Below are 17,277 nucleotides of genomic sequence, written 5' to 3' on the forward strand. Positions count from 1 at the left end.
GGAGGCATTGGAACTAGAGAGAAATTGATCAGATAATACCAATTTAAGTGCTCAGAGGTCAGGACCACAGAAATGAGGGTGGGGAGAGGAGGGCGGCTGCTGCTAACAGGAGCTGAGCTGTTAATAAATATGGTGCCATTGGGACTTTAAGGTCTTCTCAAAGATTAAGCTATGAAAACCATATTAATGTGGTTTCTGTCTGATTCACTTCTAGATAGAACAGTATAAAACCCATTCTGCTATTTTTTTTAGGAAGTTTACTAATAGTTTTTCTGTGGTGACATGTAGAAAAGTGGTCCTGCTTTATCTGCCTTTGCCAATTCTGTCTCCTTTCATTCTAGCAGTCAACAGTTTGTAGATGAATGAGCATTTGGAGAGAACTGATTCTCAGTCTTCCACTTTGTTATATGACATGTACTGGGGAACAAATTGAGCCAGAGCCACTCATATTATCTCTGCGTCTTCTCTGTTGTTTTTAAGGGCTTGGCCATAATTAGAGCCCATGCTGACATGGAGTAGATGTGGTGAAGAAAGTGAATCAAAACTGAGTTTGGACTGAGATTATCTGAAATCTGTTCTCAGCTCAGCTGAGATTCTACTTGTCTCTGCTTGAATGAAGAAGACCAGATTATTTATTTGGAGGAGAGGGAATGTATGGAACACCTTGTGAACCATCAAGAGCTGCTGGGAAAACAAAGTGTGTTCTCTGTTCATCAAACTGGAAAGTCTTCTTGTTTCCTGTCATTTTTCCTCTGGGCTTTATAAGTAACTTCTGGATGCAAAAAATGGTCTAGTGCTTTAACTCTGTTCTCAGGATTGCATGGTGAGTTAGCTTCTAGAACATAAACCAGCCAAATGATGGTTCTTTTGGTCTATTGCCACATTTGTTGTGGTTTCAATGATTCTGAAGGAAGTCCTGCATATTAAAACCATAGAATCGTAGAATCATAGAATGGTTTGGGTTAGAAGGGACCTTTAAGATCATGTACTTCCAACCCTCTTGCTAAATCAAGTTGCTCACAGTCCCATCCAGCCTGACCTTGAGTAATTCCAGAGAGAGGGCATCCACAACCTCACTGGGCAACCTGTTTCAGTGTCTCACCACCCTCACAGTAAGGAATTTCTTCCTGATATCTAGTCTAAATCTACCATCTTTCATTTTAAAACCATTTTCCCTCATCCTGTCGCTACCTGCTGTTATTAAAACTTCCTCCCCATCTTTCCTGTGGGCCCCTTCAGGTACTGGAAGGCAGCTATGAGGTCTCCTTGAAGCCTTCTCTTCTCCACACTGAAGAACCCCAACTCACTCATCCTGCCTCTGTAGGAGAGGTGCTCCAGCCCTCTGATCATCTTCCTGCCCTTCTCCGGACTTGCTCCAACAATTCCATGTCCTTCTTGTGTTGGGGGCTCCAGAACCGGATGCAGCAATTCAGGGAGGGTCTCACAAGAGCAGAGTAGAGAGGCAGAATCTCCTCCCTGCTGGTCACACTTCTCTTGATGCAACCCAGCATACAGTTGGCCTGCAAGCGCACGTTGCCAGCTCCTGTTGAACCTCTCATCAATCACACCCCCAAATCCTTCTCAGGGCTGCTCTCAAGACATTCTCTGCCCAACTTGTATCTAGTTTTCAGATTGCACAGACCCAGGTTCAGGACCTTGCATTTGGCTGTGTTTAACTCATAGGGTTGGCATGGGCCCTCCTCTCAAGCCTGTTCAGGTCCTTCAGGATGGCATCCTTTTCATCTAGCATGTCAACTACACCACACAGCTTGGTGCTGTCTGCAGACTTGCTGAGAGTGTACTCGATCCCACTGTCCATGTTGCCTACCAAGATGTTAAAAAAAAAAAAAGCAAAAATGCAGCTATGCAGATTATTTTCACCTAAAAAAGTGTAGTGATCTCTTTACTGGAGGGAAGAATTGCATAAATGGTGAGAACAACTTTCGTGCTCCTTGTTGATTTAAGAAACTCAGGTAAGTTACCATTTGTCCCTGTCTAGGGCAGCAAATTTGGAAAAGCATGGAATTGTGCACAATATCTTCTGTCTTACTTCAAGTGCTAGGGAATGGACACCAGAGGATGACCCTGGAGTGCAACCAGGACCTAGTGCTAGTGACTAGGAAGAAAAGAAGTCTCAGCTGCTTCCTGCTTCTGCTTTCTGACCCATGAGCAAATCTAACCAAAAAGTGGGTAAAGATGCTGACACCTGGTGCCCAAATCAGTAGGACTCCCAGGAGCTTCTGTTTCTCCCAGTATTTGCTCCAGGGCATTGCACCTCTGCTCATTAACTGTGGGCAGAGCTGAAACGCCCAGGAGAATGCTGAATCCATTGCAAACCATGCAGAACACATTTACCGCAACAATCCTACTACTGCTATTTCGTCAGGTCAATATGTAATTGCTTCTGTTGCTGGAGGGCTCCATCAACCCCTTCATTAAAATGCAAATTTCACATTAATTAAAAATGCTGGGAGCATTTGCACAATTTATGACCAAATCTTTGAGTTCAGCAACTCCCACACTGGGGAGTAGCAGTAAGAAATATTTGAAACTGCTGAAATAAATCCTTATCTCACAACACTGGGGATGTTTTAACTGATAAAGGAGAATCTTCTTGGACTTCTAAAATTAATTTGTTCTCCCTAGACTGGAAAACACACAAGGCAAAAGGGGCTCTATGAGAATTATATTCTTACACATATTCTTACAGCTTTCTATGCTATAGAAGATGTCATACATAGGAAGAAGGAAGAAGAAAAATCCTAGTTTATGCTCTAATGCAGTGAGGAAGTGACTTTGTTTCTGGTCAACCTTGCCTTCCCAGTCAGATGACAGTGTCCCCATATAGCTACCTTAAATTACTAACTGCTGCAGTCCCTTCATATCTGTTTCAACTGGAGTAGATTCTACCAGGTCCTACCTCACCTCATTTGATAGGACAAAGGGGAATAGCTTTAAACTAAATGAGAGGAAATTTAGATTAGATATTAAGGAGAAATTCTTTATTCTGAGGGTGGTGAGATGCTGGAAATGGGCTGCCCAGAGAAGCTGTGAATGTCCCATCTCTGGAGGCACTCAAGGCCAGGTTGGGTGGGCCTGGGCAGCATGAGCTGGTGGGTGGCAACATGGCAGGCCCATGGCAGGGAGTTAGGAACTACATGATCTTCAAGGTCTCCCCCAACCTAAGCCAGTCTATGATTCTATGATCAAGAATGGTGAAGTTTCTCTTTGATGTGATGGAAAACTGCTCTTCAGTGGCATAGACCAGGCCAGCTGATGAGTCCAAGACTAGGGGGATGTAGGGGATGGGGTATTCTCACCTGACTGCTTCTTTGAGAGAGGAGTTGGAGGGCTGCTGAGAGGACCTGGGGGTCTACATCTCATGCTCTGGATGATACAACTACAGCAGGACCCATGTTGTGGAGCTGGGAAGACTGGGATCCACCAGTGGGTGAAACTCTCCATGGGACCTCATGGCATGTGAAAACACCACTGGGATTTTGGTTACACATCCTTGTATGGCTAGAGCCCGTTCATTTACCAGTGGTGAGGAATGTATGCGATTTCCCTCAGGTTTTGAGAGGCCTTTGTCATCTCACCATCCAATGCTCCATGGCTATGACTCTTCTGTCTACTGTAATTTGGCTATCCCAGTTTGAATTTCTATTGCCTTCCCCTTACCACAATGTCTTTCCCACAAGCCTTCAGCACTTTCCAGCTATCTGTGTCCTTCCACCTCCAGGACACAGACCTGATCTGTACCTCGTCTGTGCCCAAGCAAATCATAGAACACACCCCCACAGCTACAAAATAAACCTGATATGCCAAATACTTTCCCCCTTGAAGGGAAATCCGTGGTGATTGAGGGCAGGGGCTCTGTGAATGCCCAAATCTGGTGGTTTCTCTCCAGTGCCTGTTTCTGGTACACACATAAACCAGCAGCAATTTTACTGAGGCAACAATATTTATGACTCATTATAACATTTACTGAAGTTAGCTTAGAACTCAGGGTGTTGTTAACAGCTGTGTATTTGTGTGCATGTGCATGTTTGCATGAGCAAGAGGAAGGGAGGCAGGAACTCAGCGTAAAGATACTGCTTATCCCACAGTACTACCAAAACATGCTCAGCCTGAGACGGGCTGGCTTCCAGCAATAAAGCAGATGTCCTTTGTATTAAGAGCCTCCTCTCTTGTTTAGTGACAAATGTAACAAGTGAACAAACTGAAAACCTGGGAGTGTGGAGTGGTGGGATAATTACAGCTGCACACCTTTGCCTGACCCCACCGTGGGCACATCAGCGACCTTTTGGCTGTGTCTTTCTGCTCAGTTTTGGCCATTGCCAGGTCTGATGTGTTATTTAGGCAGAGTGGCCAAGTGCAGGCATTCATTTCTGCCAGGCATGGCCCTTTCTCCCTTCCCAGAGGTTATGAGGTGGGCACTGCTTTGCTGTCCTTCTAGCCACAGATAAATCATTAATGGGAATTCTGGGTCATTTGAGATGGCATTATTAGGACTGTGTCCACATTCTCAGCCTCGGTAGTTAAATGCACGAAATAAAAGAAAGGAGGGATGATTTATTTATCATTTGGTCAAACTATTCCAAGATTTCTGGAGAAAAAAATCTCATCCCAATGGGTTCATAGTTATAAATAGCAATGCTGCGTGCACGCGGGTAAATCTGCATTCCAGTGGGTAAGAAAAAAGGATCGAGAGATGGTTAGACTCATACAATTTATGGTAGCCTGGTTAGACTCATACAATTTATGGTAGCCCTTGGACGGATGTGTTGTGTGAGTACAGGCACATACCATACATGAGGTCATCCACCAAGGATTTATAACTTCCAGCACTTCTGTCCCAATGGCACCATGTGTTTATGGCACCATAGGTTCATAACTGGGAACTGAAGGTCTGCCTCGTCACTCCTGGAATTCCGTAGATGTTGTTCTGAAGGACACCAGCTGTAACCCACACTCCTTTTTATATCCTGGCTCTATTTTGGTTTAAAGTGAAATCTAAAATATATTCTTTTTTTCCTTAGCAAGGAATTCTGAAACTAGAGAAGGGGAGCAGGCAACAGCTGGCCACCTTATTCCCATTTCTGTTGTTGTAAAATCTTGTCTCCATATGTGGGGCTTTTACAACAGCATGCATTTCCCTGGTACTGTATGCACATCCCTCCACGCCTGAAAAGCTGCCAAGAAACACGGAGCATTCCCAGTCTGCAGCAGGAATAGCCCTGCTGAAAAGCTGTGAAAACATCAGCATTCAGAGCCTCCCTGCAGCCCGGTGCAGGGATGCGGTGGCATGGGACCAAACCTGTCATGACAAAACCTGGCCACAGGAGAAAGACACACGTGGAAATTCATTATCAAAAGCATGCTGCCAGTAAAGGAAAACGAGCTGATTATTTTCCCAGCACTTGTTCCCAGGGGCAGGTGGCAGGTGGGGATGCTGCCGGCACGATGACCATCCCTTGCTCCCTCTGCTGAGCCCTCAGAGCTGTTGGTAGCAGGAAATGTTATCTGCTATGGACACACCCTTGGGTAGCTGTGGTAACAAACACAATATTACGTGCTCCATGGAGATAGGATTGTTGTGGTTAACCGATGTGTTACACACACCATTAAGCAGCTCCTGCTCCCAATGAGGGCTACATGCTATTCAGCATCATTTTTGTTGCCTGTGGTCTAAGGCAATGCTTTCTTCTGATACAACCCAGGACTATGTAAGCTTGTCACTTCAGCACCCAGCTCAGTTATGCCATGGGATGGTCTGAGGGGCCACTTGATGCAGTTTTCTTGCCAGTTCCCCCCAGACATTCTGCAGAAGGTGGGTTGTGCTGCTGGGGGAATAGGGATGCATACAGCACTCCCAGTGCTTGTGTGTTCATCTTTCATCTGTCAGAGGGAACAGAGAGGCTTTTCTGTCACCCCTTAACTGCTGGAATGGAGGCTCAAATAGCAATTATATTTCTCTTTTAGAAAACAATCCTAGGTGCATCCTGCCTTCTGTTGGACCCAGAGGCACTTGTGCTGCTTTCCATAGGGGTGTCATCTGCAACTAGCACCGTTAAAGATGAAGAAAAGCAAATAACAGACGGGAGCACTGGCCTGGCAGCTTATCCTCTGCAAATCTGTTCTTAGATACATATGGACTCAATGTGCATTCTTTTCGGTCACTTCCAGCTCAGAGTATTCTATACTGCAGAAATGCTCTCAATGCCTCTGAACTTGCAGCTAGGTGCACGTTCCTTTGTCTTTCTCTCTCATACATTTTATAAATCCTTTCAAACTTCACAGTTTAAATTGCAAAATTTAAGTGAATATCTTAAAAGATTCAGGTTAAGTATTTAACATTAACATTGTTGAGGGTGATTTGCACTGCAATGGCTTGGGAACGGCCTCAAGTTGTGCCAGCAGAGGTTCAGGTTGGACACTGGGAGGAACTTTTCTGAAAGAGCAGTGATGCAGTGGCACAAGCTGCACTGGGAGGAATACCTGGGAGTATTCCAGAAACGTGGGCAATGAGGGATATGGTTTTGTGGGCAATATTGGTGGTAGGTGGATATTTGGGCTAGATGATCTCAGAGGTCTTTTCCAATCTTAATGATTCTGTGGTGCTATGCTGGTAGGCCTGAGGGGTTCTTGCCCCTCTGTGGGTCTGGCTGTAAGAGATTGATAAGTGATAAAAGAGGGACAGCTCTGTGCACACACAGAAGGAGGCAAAAGACACACACAAATGATTCCATTTTTTTCTTTTCCCAATTCCATCTGACATTTAGCAATCGTAACTTTTCGTTTGAGTAATAAATGGGTTTGTCCTTTTCGGCAAAACTGCTGTGGACGTATTATTCCCTTTATGGTGTGTGTTGCTGAATTCCAGATGTTGCTGTTTATTCAAGACAAAGTTCATCCAGAGAGGGGTCAAGAAAAAAGAAAAGATTTGCTGAAAGAGAAAAAAAGGAAAGATTTTGGGTGTAGGTATTATTGTTATGTGGAGCTTTGCATGAGCTGAATTATGCCAGTGCAGTGACTCAGTTTGGGAAAGTGAAAATGAGTGCCAATGCTTGCTTCCTCCATTAACCTTTTTAATGTGAACTTGTAAAATAATATGTGATCTGGGAGATGGGGAACGAGTGAGCATGTACTGAAATAGCTTCCACAGGAGATGTTAGGGTCATTGTTTATGTGACAGTGAAAGAAATAACCCTTTGCTCATTTCAGCCCAGTCCTGGCTTAAGTGCAGCTCCCTAAAGGCAGAGATGGAGCAGGCAGGGGAAGTATGTGATTAAAGATGCTGCTTATTTAGGTTGTGCCCTAATTGCTTCTGCCTTGGACTAAGTCCCCAGTGTGCTTGGTGCTGTGTGAAGCCAAACTCAATCCACCTTAGTGCATTTATAAGCCAAAACAAGAAACCACAAGCATTGCTCAGAGAGGTGGAGAAGATGAAACATTCTTCACTTGCTGTCCTTGAGAATTACAAAAGCAACTCTTGCATTTTTCCTAGTTTTTCATCTTGGGAATACAGAAAGAAGCCAGTGGGACCACCAGGACCGTGCAGCCTTCCCTTGGGAGCAGGCACAGGAGGAGGAGCAGAGCTGCCTATAGTCCCCCAGTGTAACTAAACCCAGCTTGCAAATCCACCTCCAGTTTTGGCAGTTCTCCTCTAAAGTAGAAAGGAAAATAAGCAGAATATAAGAAAGAGAATTGTTTAATTTTGCAGGTAAGACATGCTTGCTACCTGGTGTGGCTGGCTGAGGGCTGCTGAGATACCTAGCAGCCTACCTAATACCACTGCCTGGAAGTGCCTATTCAGGTGCTAATTCAGCCCTTCATCCTTCTCAGGTGGCATGAAACCTGATGGGGTGGTTTCAAAGTGTGGGTATGTACTGTGTGTGTCCTGCTGGCCCGTCCAGCACCAGCTGCTGTGATAAGGGATGGAGATTGGGAGGACCAAGGGATACTATGTAGTGTTCTGTGATCTTCTGTCATCCCTTCTGTCATGGCACTCATTCATCTCCATGCAGGAACCTCTGGGAAGGAAGATGGACCATGCTGGCAGTGACTGCCTTGAAGTGATTGGCCTTGCAGAGCAGAAGGGCAAACGAGAGAATAAAGAATGAAATGCTGGTGCTCAGCTGCACTTTGTTAAGCACCTTGGCCTCTTCTCAGGAAGAGGTCTGATCTCTTTTTTTGTCTCCTGGGAGCATTTTCTCCTTGCTTAGAAAGAGCACTGCTGGATGGTGTCCTTATGAGCCACTCTCCGTGCTGTAAAACTGTCCCTCTTGGCTGAGAGAATGATTGACAGCTCCCGAAGGCTTCTGTTCCCACTGGGTTTGGTACCTCCTTAATTAAAAACTAAATGTATAATTGATTTTTTTTAATTATTTTTTTTTTTAATTTTTAATTTGGTTTGGCTGCTTTTGAGAAGGGGAAAGGGCGATCAACCTCTCCTCTACTTACAAGGAGGAATATTTACCAGGACACAGCCTAATCTGACTTTTAAGCAAACACATTAATATTTGTTTTTCACCACATTGAAACCTGCTGTTAACATTCCTGGTGCAGAAATGTATAAATATTGACTTTAGGAGTCAGCAATGTGGTTGGTATATGGAGGTATATTCTGCTTCACAGAATCACAGAATCACAGAATCACCAAGGTTGGAAAAGATCTTCAAGATCATCCAGTCCAACCACCCACCCATCACCAATAGTACTCACTAAACCATGTTCCTCAACACAAAATCCAAACATTCCTTGAACACCTTCAGGGTCGGTGACTCCACCACCTCCCTGGACAGCCCAGCAGAGTGCATTTATTCCAGCAGAGATGTCATCTTCATTTTTTTTTTTTCTTTTCACAGCTGTACCAAATCTTGCTTCCAATTTGAAGTTACAATCAAGATAGAAAAGTCCTAATGAATGGGAAATTAATGGTACAGATCAAGCAATCAGCACTCCTGAAGGAGTGGAGGATATTAGGATCATCCCAGGGAGGAGACAGAGGTAGGCTGATTTGCTGTTCCCCCCTGCCTGAGTTACTTATCTCAAGTTTCTCACATCACAAGGTTATTCATATTTTCTTACATGACAGGCTTTGTTAGGAGAGCTAATGCATCACTCCTCTTGTGATTCCCATGAGGAGATACACAGCATTACACAGCCTACAATCTGCATAGACAAGGTGAGTAGAACATTGGAGACGATAATGTTATTGTTTTAGCTATTTCTGGGCTGGGAGTCACCCAGCAGGACATTAAGGGACATTCCTGTGACAGACCACTCATAGCACCCTCACTGTACAGTCACTTTCACTGAGAATGCTCCAATCTCATCAGAAGTAATGATACTTGATGTGTGCTAAAACAGAAACTTATTTTGCAAGTAGATACATTTTTTATTTGGAATTTAGTAAAAGGGACCCAATAAATCTACCACAAGTAGATTCCAGCTAAGAGCATGTATTTAGTTATTTGCTATGGAGAAGAGCTGCTGAGAAGGTTGTAGCATTGCCACAACTTGCTGCTCTCTCAGAGCTGTGCTGCTGTGTGCATGATGCTGTGATGGAAGAAGAGCACAGTACATGCTTACCACATGTCATGTTAACAGCATAAGTGTATGAACACATTTGTTCTGATGACTTAGCAGTCACAGGCATGGGGTGATGGTTGGATTAGATGATCTCTTTCCAACCTTAATGATTCTTTGATTTTATGACTCTTTCCCTCTATTTTGTACAGTACTGAACACTAGTCAACTACTGATGCCTACCTCTAACCACATTGGTAGCAGTACCACTGATGATGCTTGAAAGGCTGCTGCTGGTTAACATTGCCACCAACAAAACTGTGTGTCTGTGTGTCTTTTCTGGGCCTGCAGACATCTCAGTGCACAATATGATGGACAAGTTGGTATCCTTCCTTCTTCAGATGTTATCTATGATACGTGAACAGCATGTTGTCCCCTTCCTTCTTGTGTCCCTAATGGATCTCAGTGCATTACCATCACCCCATGTTATGCTGCTGTACTGGATGACGTCAGTGGTTGTGCAGGAGTGGGACTTTGACACGTAGGGAGCAGAAAATAAACATTCATGTTGGAGTGTAGTGCTGCGTACGTGTCTGGTGCCAGCCAGGTCAGGGTTCACACAGCCAGATCACCTTTGAAATTCGTCTTGCTGCTGTCCTTCCACAGCTACCTTGCACGTGACTTGTTTAGCAGGCAGTTTTATTTTAACATCATGGTGTCATCAGCTTAATTAGTCATAGAAGGACTCCCTCCTTCTACCTCCCAAAATTGCACTTGGCTTCCCCAGATTTTCCCCACATCATCCCATCTCACTGGGGACAGCATGCTATCTAATGGTTAATGAAAGGAGACAGGCCCAGATTACAAGGCTGTCTGAGATCTGTGTACGTATACTGTTTTGACAGCAGAAACTACAAACAGATCATTTTTGGTGACCTGTGCCCTTCAATCTGTTTGAAAGCAATTCCTGCCTCTTAGCACTGAAACTGATGGTGGAAACATAACCTGTGTGGAAAATATTGTCTCAGTACTCTCTTGCCCAATGGTTTGTTTCCTGATTCTGACGATCCAAGCTAATACTCATGCTTCCTTGGCAGAACCTGAGTGTACGACCCACTGTGCTGTCAGTGACTGTGTAGATGGGTCTGTGCTGGTGAGTTAGAGCTGAGACTGGAAATAAGGAAGAAATTTTTTATAACAGGGGTGGTGAGGCAGTGGCACAGGTTGCCCAGAGAGCTGGTGGATGCTTTGTCCCTGAAGACACTCAAGGTCAGGCTGGATGGTGCTCTGAGCCCCGCTGTTCCAGCTGAAGGTGTCCCTGTTTATTGCTGGGGAGTTGCACCAGATGGCTGCTAAGGGTTCCTTCCAACTTAAAAAATTGTATGATTCCATGTCTGTGAGGGACTCAAAAAATGAGGATAACATTCAGGCAGCACAAAACATATAAGATCAGCCTGCCCAACAACTCTTTCATCAGAGGTGGGGGAGGAAAGTGAAAAAGGGAGATACAAGAAGGAAAGAGGCAGCAGGTGGAAAAGCAGGTCATGGTTTGGAGCAAACATGGAGAAAAATGGGCCACCTGTTTGCCACCTGTGTGGTAGCAACAGCACTGCCACATCTGTGATGAGTGAAGGATTCTGCTCAATTCACTTAGGAAATTAGACTTCTCTTTACAAACCTGCTTGGAAAGGAGGACAGGAGGTGGTCATCCTTCAAGTAGCTCTTCCCATGCACAATTATCTTGAAATATGGTTCTCCAGGTCCAGCCCACTTTAAGAAATTTCTCCCCAGGGCCAGAGCCTTTGCTAGACCTACACCTACTCTTCCTCAGCCACCACTCTGCCCAGTTAGCACTTAGCATCGGAAAAAACCTGCCTTGTGGAAATAGAATTGCAGACCATTTGCTGGCCTGGATCAGTGCCTGCTTCTTGCAGAAGTATTTGTCCTTTGGTCTTTCCCATCAAGTTGCTGCCAGAGCCTTAACCGGGCTTTTGTCATTGCCGTTATAACAACAATTAAGGCTGCAGAGGCTGCAGAGTCAAAGCTAAACTAAGCTGTTTCCCTCACCTTCATGCTGAGACCGTTCTTCATCTGCACGCTATGTGCCAGAAATTTGCATTCACTGAAGTTATTCATAATACAGAAACATCTCAGGCCTCCTGCCTGGCTGTGTCCTGCCTACCTGCTGCTCCTGGGGCATGGGAGACAGCTGGGTGGCAAGATGAATCCAATTCTCTCATTTGTAAAGTATCATCCTTAACCCCTGACATGTTGGCAGCCTGAAGTGGGCTCTTTCAGTGCAGGATCCTGGCAGGAAACATCTGCTGGAAGGAGTGTGCAGCCTGAGCAGCCAAGCAAGCTATGGCAAAACAAAGAATAAACATGCATGGTGCATAACAAAGTGGTGTCCGGAAGCAAATTCCTTCTCTAGGAAAGAAAACTGAATCTTACTCTTGTTTCCCCAAATCCCCTCTGTTTCCCAGCTAAGTCTCAGCAATTTCAAGCATGCCAAACATGCAAGGAAGTACTGCTGACGTCAGGCGTCTGGAGGCCACAAAGAGGGGATGGAGTTCCGGAAATCTGTGCTCTGAGAATGAAACAGATACTGTGTGAGGAGTGTGTGCTGGGTCAGAAAAGGGTTTCCTTGCTGTGCAATCCATCTGAGGCAGTTTTCTATTTCGAGTCCCCAGCTGGAGCTGGAGGAAGGGGCAGTGGGTCTTGGGGTGAATCATCCATCCTGCTGGGAGAATCCTGAGGTGGGAGATTTCCTGCATTTGGAAAGAAAACAAGACGCTCAGAAGCTGTTTATGCTAGCAGGGAACCAAACACCATCTAACGGGGACCTCAGTGAGGTCATCCAGGAACCCAGAGGTAGTGCTCATCTGCCATTAATTCCTTACACTCAGAAAAATAAACGGTGCTCCCAACTGTGCAGCCTTAAGGGCCGCAGGCTCTCCTATGAATATTTATGTTAGGTGGGAATAAATCCACAGAGCAGGTGTGGATGGCTGGTCATAAATTTCAGCTAATACCTGGGTGTATTGGAGGAGCATGGAGCTCACAGCCAGTGGCACCATGCCCTCCCCCAGCTGCAGAAGTGAAGGGAGTCTTCACTCCCAGCTCCAGTGCTCATGAATGCAGATCACTGCAATCAAATCCATCCCTGCAATGGTCCACGATCTGCAGAAGTACTTTACTGTCATCTCTTCACTCCATAAAAGAAATTCTCCTGCAAATTATTCATAATGGGGGAGAAGCTTTAAGTTATAGAATGGTTGTGAGCCATGTCCATACTCAGCATACAAGGGAGATTTCAGGCACAGGAATGCTCAGTGCTGTCTGCAGTGAATAATCCAACATAGAGCAGCATTAACTTAGCTACACCTGCTTAAATCCAGATATTGACAACACTCAAGGTCTTTATTTGTGCTCGAGGCTAAACTTCGTGTCATTTTGTACATTTAAAATGGGATTGAGAATGGAATTTTCAAACATGTTTTTGGTCTGCTTTTCCCCTTACTGAATCATTGAGCTTTCCATCACAGTGGGAGCAGCCCAGAGAGCATTGCACAGCAGCAGGTCCCTGTGTTACCAGAAGCACTGCAGCCAGGCATGCAGAATGCTGATCTGCTATAAATTCAGTGTGCTGACTCAGTCATGTTCTCACTGTTTTTATAAGTTTTATTTTTGTTATGGGCAGGTGTAATATCGGATCAGACAGTTTTTATTTGTGTCACTCCAGCTCATGTTGGATGGAAAAAATGCATTGGGTCAGCTGGGCTGTCAGCTAGCAATTACCCTACCAAATGCTGGTTTTGAGAACTTGGTCTGCTTCTGAGGGAACAACCTTTGCAACCATTTCCCATAACAGATTATGTTAAAACATTTTCATTTATTTGACTAAATTTTGCATATTCTCTAAATTAAGCTGTGTATTTAAATAAGTACTTTCTTAACAACTTCTGCTGTAGGCCTCTTTTTTTGTTGTTCACTAGATTAGAGAGGTAAATTTCTATTTGCAACATTTGGTAGACAAATAAAGGGAAATCTCTTTGTCTGTGATGTGCTACAGACTCAGTCCTCACTAATGGTATCTTTACAAAAGAAATTCATAACAATTTGATGGGAGAGGTGGGATTTATCCGACCAACTCCAGATGTTCACATTGTAAATTTCTGCCTATGAGCTAAGTGTCTAGACTGTTTTTATAGTCAACAAAGAAATACAGCCACCTCAGGATTCATTTTTCCTTATCCTAAAGTCTATAATGGCTCTGACTGCATCTTGAAAGTGAAAATTATTTCCATTGATTAAAAATGGAACTTGAGTGATTAGCACTGATCTAGATGTCCAGGTATTTGAATACTAAAGTCTAGAGAGGAGATTGTTATCTGGCACTGAAAATGAAGGGCAAGGAATGGCAGGAAATGCTCTTTCCCTCTAAAGTAGTGAGGATGCCCCAGATTGCTACTACCCTTACTGAATCCATCAGGTCTTTAGGATAGGAATTGGTAGCCCATGGCCAAAACAATGTTGGGGACCAATCTGGCAGCTGGCATGGTCAAACACTGCAGACAGCCAAAATACAGGAGGAAACCAAGGTGATGGGCCCAGGAACAGACATTTATGTTGTTGTCATGTGAAGAGTAATGAATCCTACTGAATGTCTTGGAGGTGCTCAAATCTTCTTCTGCTACCTTCACTGCCTGCAAATGGTTGCTGCTTGATTGCTGTTGGGATTTTTTCTGCATGGACAGTGGTTGCTGACATTTGTCTTGTACCTCTCTTCATAGTCTTCTTGATGGTATTTTTTGGCAGTGCCTCTAGCACTCTTCACAGGCCATGCAGAAAGAAGCTGGCTCCTTTGCCTTTGCAGAGATTTCTCTAAATTGGCTTCCCTTTAGTGGACTTGTGTTATGGAAGGATTAAACTTTTCACTTGTTACTTGGTGATTATTAAAATCACTGGGGGTAGGATTGCAAGATCAAGCAATGCTTTTACCCAGAGTGCTTCCTGAGTGAACTTTTGCTATTCCTTTGATGCTCACACATGGCTCTTCCCATCCATATCAAAGCTATTTGCCAGCTGCTCCCACCAAAGCAGAACATACTTTCATAAACTCTCAGTCTGGTTAGCTGTCAATATAATGGAAAAATCCAGTCCTTTTTCTCATCTATGTTTAGCACAGTGGAAGCACTCCATTTTACATTCACTTTTCATGAAGTAAAATCTCCTTACATGTAAACTACTTGGATATTTTGAGGCAAAATGTCTGATTTTTCATCATTTAGTGGCCCTCTCTTGTGCCTGCAAGATGTAAGTGCTGTCAAGAGTTATTGCTGTAAGTATGGTGTATGCTAAACCTATCACAGGCACATTCTGATTACAGATTTACTGGTGCAAAAATAGCATGACTGTGACCAGTCTGCCTGCTACTGTAGTAATATATCAGATAGCTTCACACAGATGGTGTATCTGATGCTTGCCCTTTTTTTTTTTGTTTCTTTTTGCATAATCTCAATAGTTTCAGTGAGACTTCTCCATGGAACAGAATAAATGAGATGCAACCCTGATCGCAGAGACTGAGGATGCACAGAAATGGAGATAAAACTCAGAAACAAGGAATGGATGTTCCAGCTCAACTGCAACATAAAAAATAACCAAAATAGAATATGAGAATCTGAGGGGAATCTACAAATCCTACCATTGCATTACAGCTGCTTCTTTTTAGCTTTGAAGTCTAGCTCTTTGAAGATGAATTACCGAATATTTTCATCTATATGCCTCATTTTCCACATAGAAATATCAGTTTTCAATTAAGGAAGGTTACTTTCCTAATGAATGGTTAGATTTTATTCCTGAAGCTTTAAAATAGGGAAAAATACTAGCAGAGAGAATGTTAGTGCATATCATGGGAAAAATTCCTAAGCAGAAGGAGTTCTTGGAAATTGGTCTCCAAACCAATTTTTGCACAGATGAGAGGCGTTGTGAAAAATAATAATCCTTATTAATTAAACCTTTAGGTGTTGGAGAACAAATGAAAGCACATCTGAAAGCTGAAGGGATTTGTAATAAGACTCAGTCTTTTAACCTCTAGGGCATCACTTTGGAGTTTTTGTGGGTCAGAAGCAACTGAAAGTCATGACTCTCTGATAGCCATTTGGAGACCACTGGGAAATGAGTTTGTGTTATGCTGTGACCACTGGTACAGTGATGGAATATCAAGTCATCTATCCTCCCTACATGGAGTAACTGGTATTTTCCTCCATGATATCAAGCAGAGAAACTGTAGTTAAAATAGGCAGAAAGCAAAATTGTCATCCTAGAGCCACCCTTCTCATTTCATGCAAAAATAAAGGTTGGAGCCATTCATGTTGACCTTCAGTGAAGCTTGTTTCTCCCCACTAGCTGAAAGGTACTGTGGAGGATGCAGTCAGATTTCTGCCTTTGAGATGATACCTAATAAAAGGAGACCTGCATCTTAGCATGTGCATTTCTTGAGAGTTGACAAAGTGGAACCACTATTCAGAAGAAGCAAATAAAGACATTAGAGACCTGGAAAAATATGGTTAGAGAGTTAAAGTGATAAGTCTGATTTATATAGGAAAAGAAGATTGAGTGTCAGGTTAGATACAGTCAATAAAAAGGTTAAAATGTTAAAGAGCTTTTTAAATGCAATGAAGAAGGACATGACATGATAAGAAGCAGTGGCTGGAAACTGAAGCCAGACAAATTTAAGTACAACCTCATAAACTATAACTCCCATAAAGCAGTGTGTCACCAAGGTAAAATGAAGTTTAATGCTGAGTCTGACTCAAAACTGATCATTATTTGAAGATGACAGTAATGCCATTAATGCAACAAACATTGCAGCATTGGGATTGTGTGAGTGTTTTGGTCAGGCACAAAAGGGAGATCAAACAGCCAACACATATTCTGAGCAACCACAGCCCAAAGCAGGGCTTTGATTGCATATTAATAGCTGCCTGGTTCCATCTGAAGAGTTGTGGCCAGTCTGAGACACCAACACAGAGCTGGTACAAGTCCCTTCAGGGGTAGCAAGTAGAAGCTAGGAGCAACACACCAGTGAACTGATGAGGTTGCTAGATTACCAGGGGTATGTGGCTGAAGATAGTCCCAGCTATCTCAGTTCTTCTTGCAATCAGTGGGTTGTCCAAAAATATATCATAAACCTGATGAATTGTAACTTAAATACCCCTATTTATCCCTTTGCATTGTACAAAGAGAGCAGGGAAATTGACTAAGATGTTGATATCTACATTGTAAGTATTTAATGCCAAGTGAGATCAATCTGTTACTCAACATCTGAATTAAATGATCCACAATCATAGGAATGCTTTTAGATGTTTTCTTGGACACTAAATCACAAGATTTTCATTTCTCAGTCTGAATTCTGGATAACAGTATGAATGTCCAAAGGCCAGAAATTCTGTGTTTTCCCGTAGGTCAAACTAAACACATAAGCTAGAATATAAAGAGGATGTTATTCTAGGGCTCTCTGTGAAAAAGAACATGCACCCAAAGAAAGGAGAAATGTCCATTTCTCTCTCAGCAACACCACAGACCAACTTATGATGTTTGAGGAACATGTGGTCACTGACATGTGAGCAGACTGCTTGCTGCTCCCCAAGAATCTCTTTGCTTGAATATAGGTTTCTAGCACGTAGATGATAGTCACATGCCCATAAACACGTAGTCATGCAAGCCCTGAGCATATGATTC

At 43.5% G+C, this 17,277-nt stretch overlaps 1 long non-coding RNA gene across 2 annotated transcripts; it reads left to right on the forward strand.

Moving 5' to 3' along the window:
- The first annotated feature begins 8,747 nt into the window (after positions 1-8,747).
- LOC109366320 lies at positions 8,748-16,845 on the forward strand. 2 transcript variants are annotated; one of them, XR_004159019.1, is made up of 3 exons: positions 8,748-9,012; positions 9,101-9,190; positions 15,059-16,845. It is a non-coding gene; the product is annotated as an uncharacterized LOC109366320 (long non-coding RNA). The 2 variants fall into 2 exon arrangements; XR_002112604.2 differs by lacking the exon at positions 15,059-16,845 and adding an exon at positions 9,747-12,689.
- Positions 16,846-17,277: the final 432 nt, after the last annotated feature.

This window comes from Meleagris gallopavo, chromosome 2 (assembly GCF_000146605.3).
Source record: "Meleagris gallopavo isolate NT-WF06-2002-E0010 breed Aviagen turkey brand Nicholas breeding stock chromosome 2, Turkey_5.1, whole genome shotgun sequence".
In the NCBI taxonomy this organism is placed as follows: Eukaryota; Metazoa; Chordata; class Aves; order Galliformes; family Phasianidae; genus Meleagris; species Meleagris gallopavo.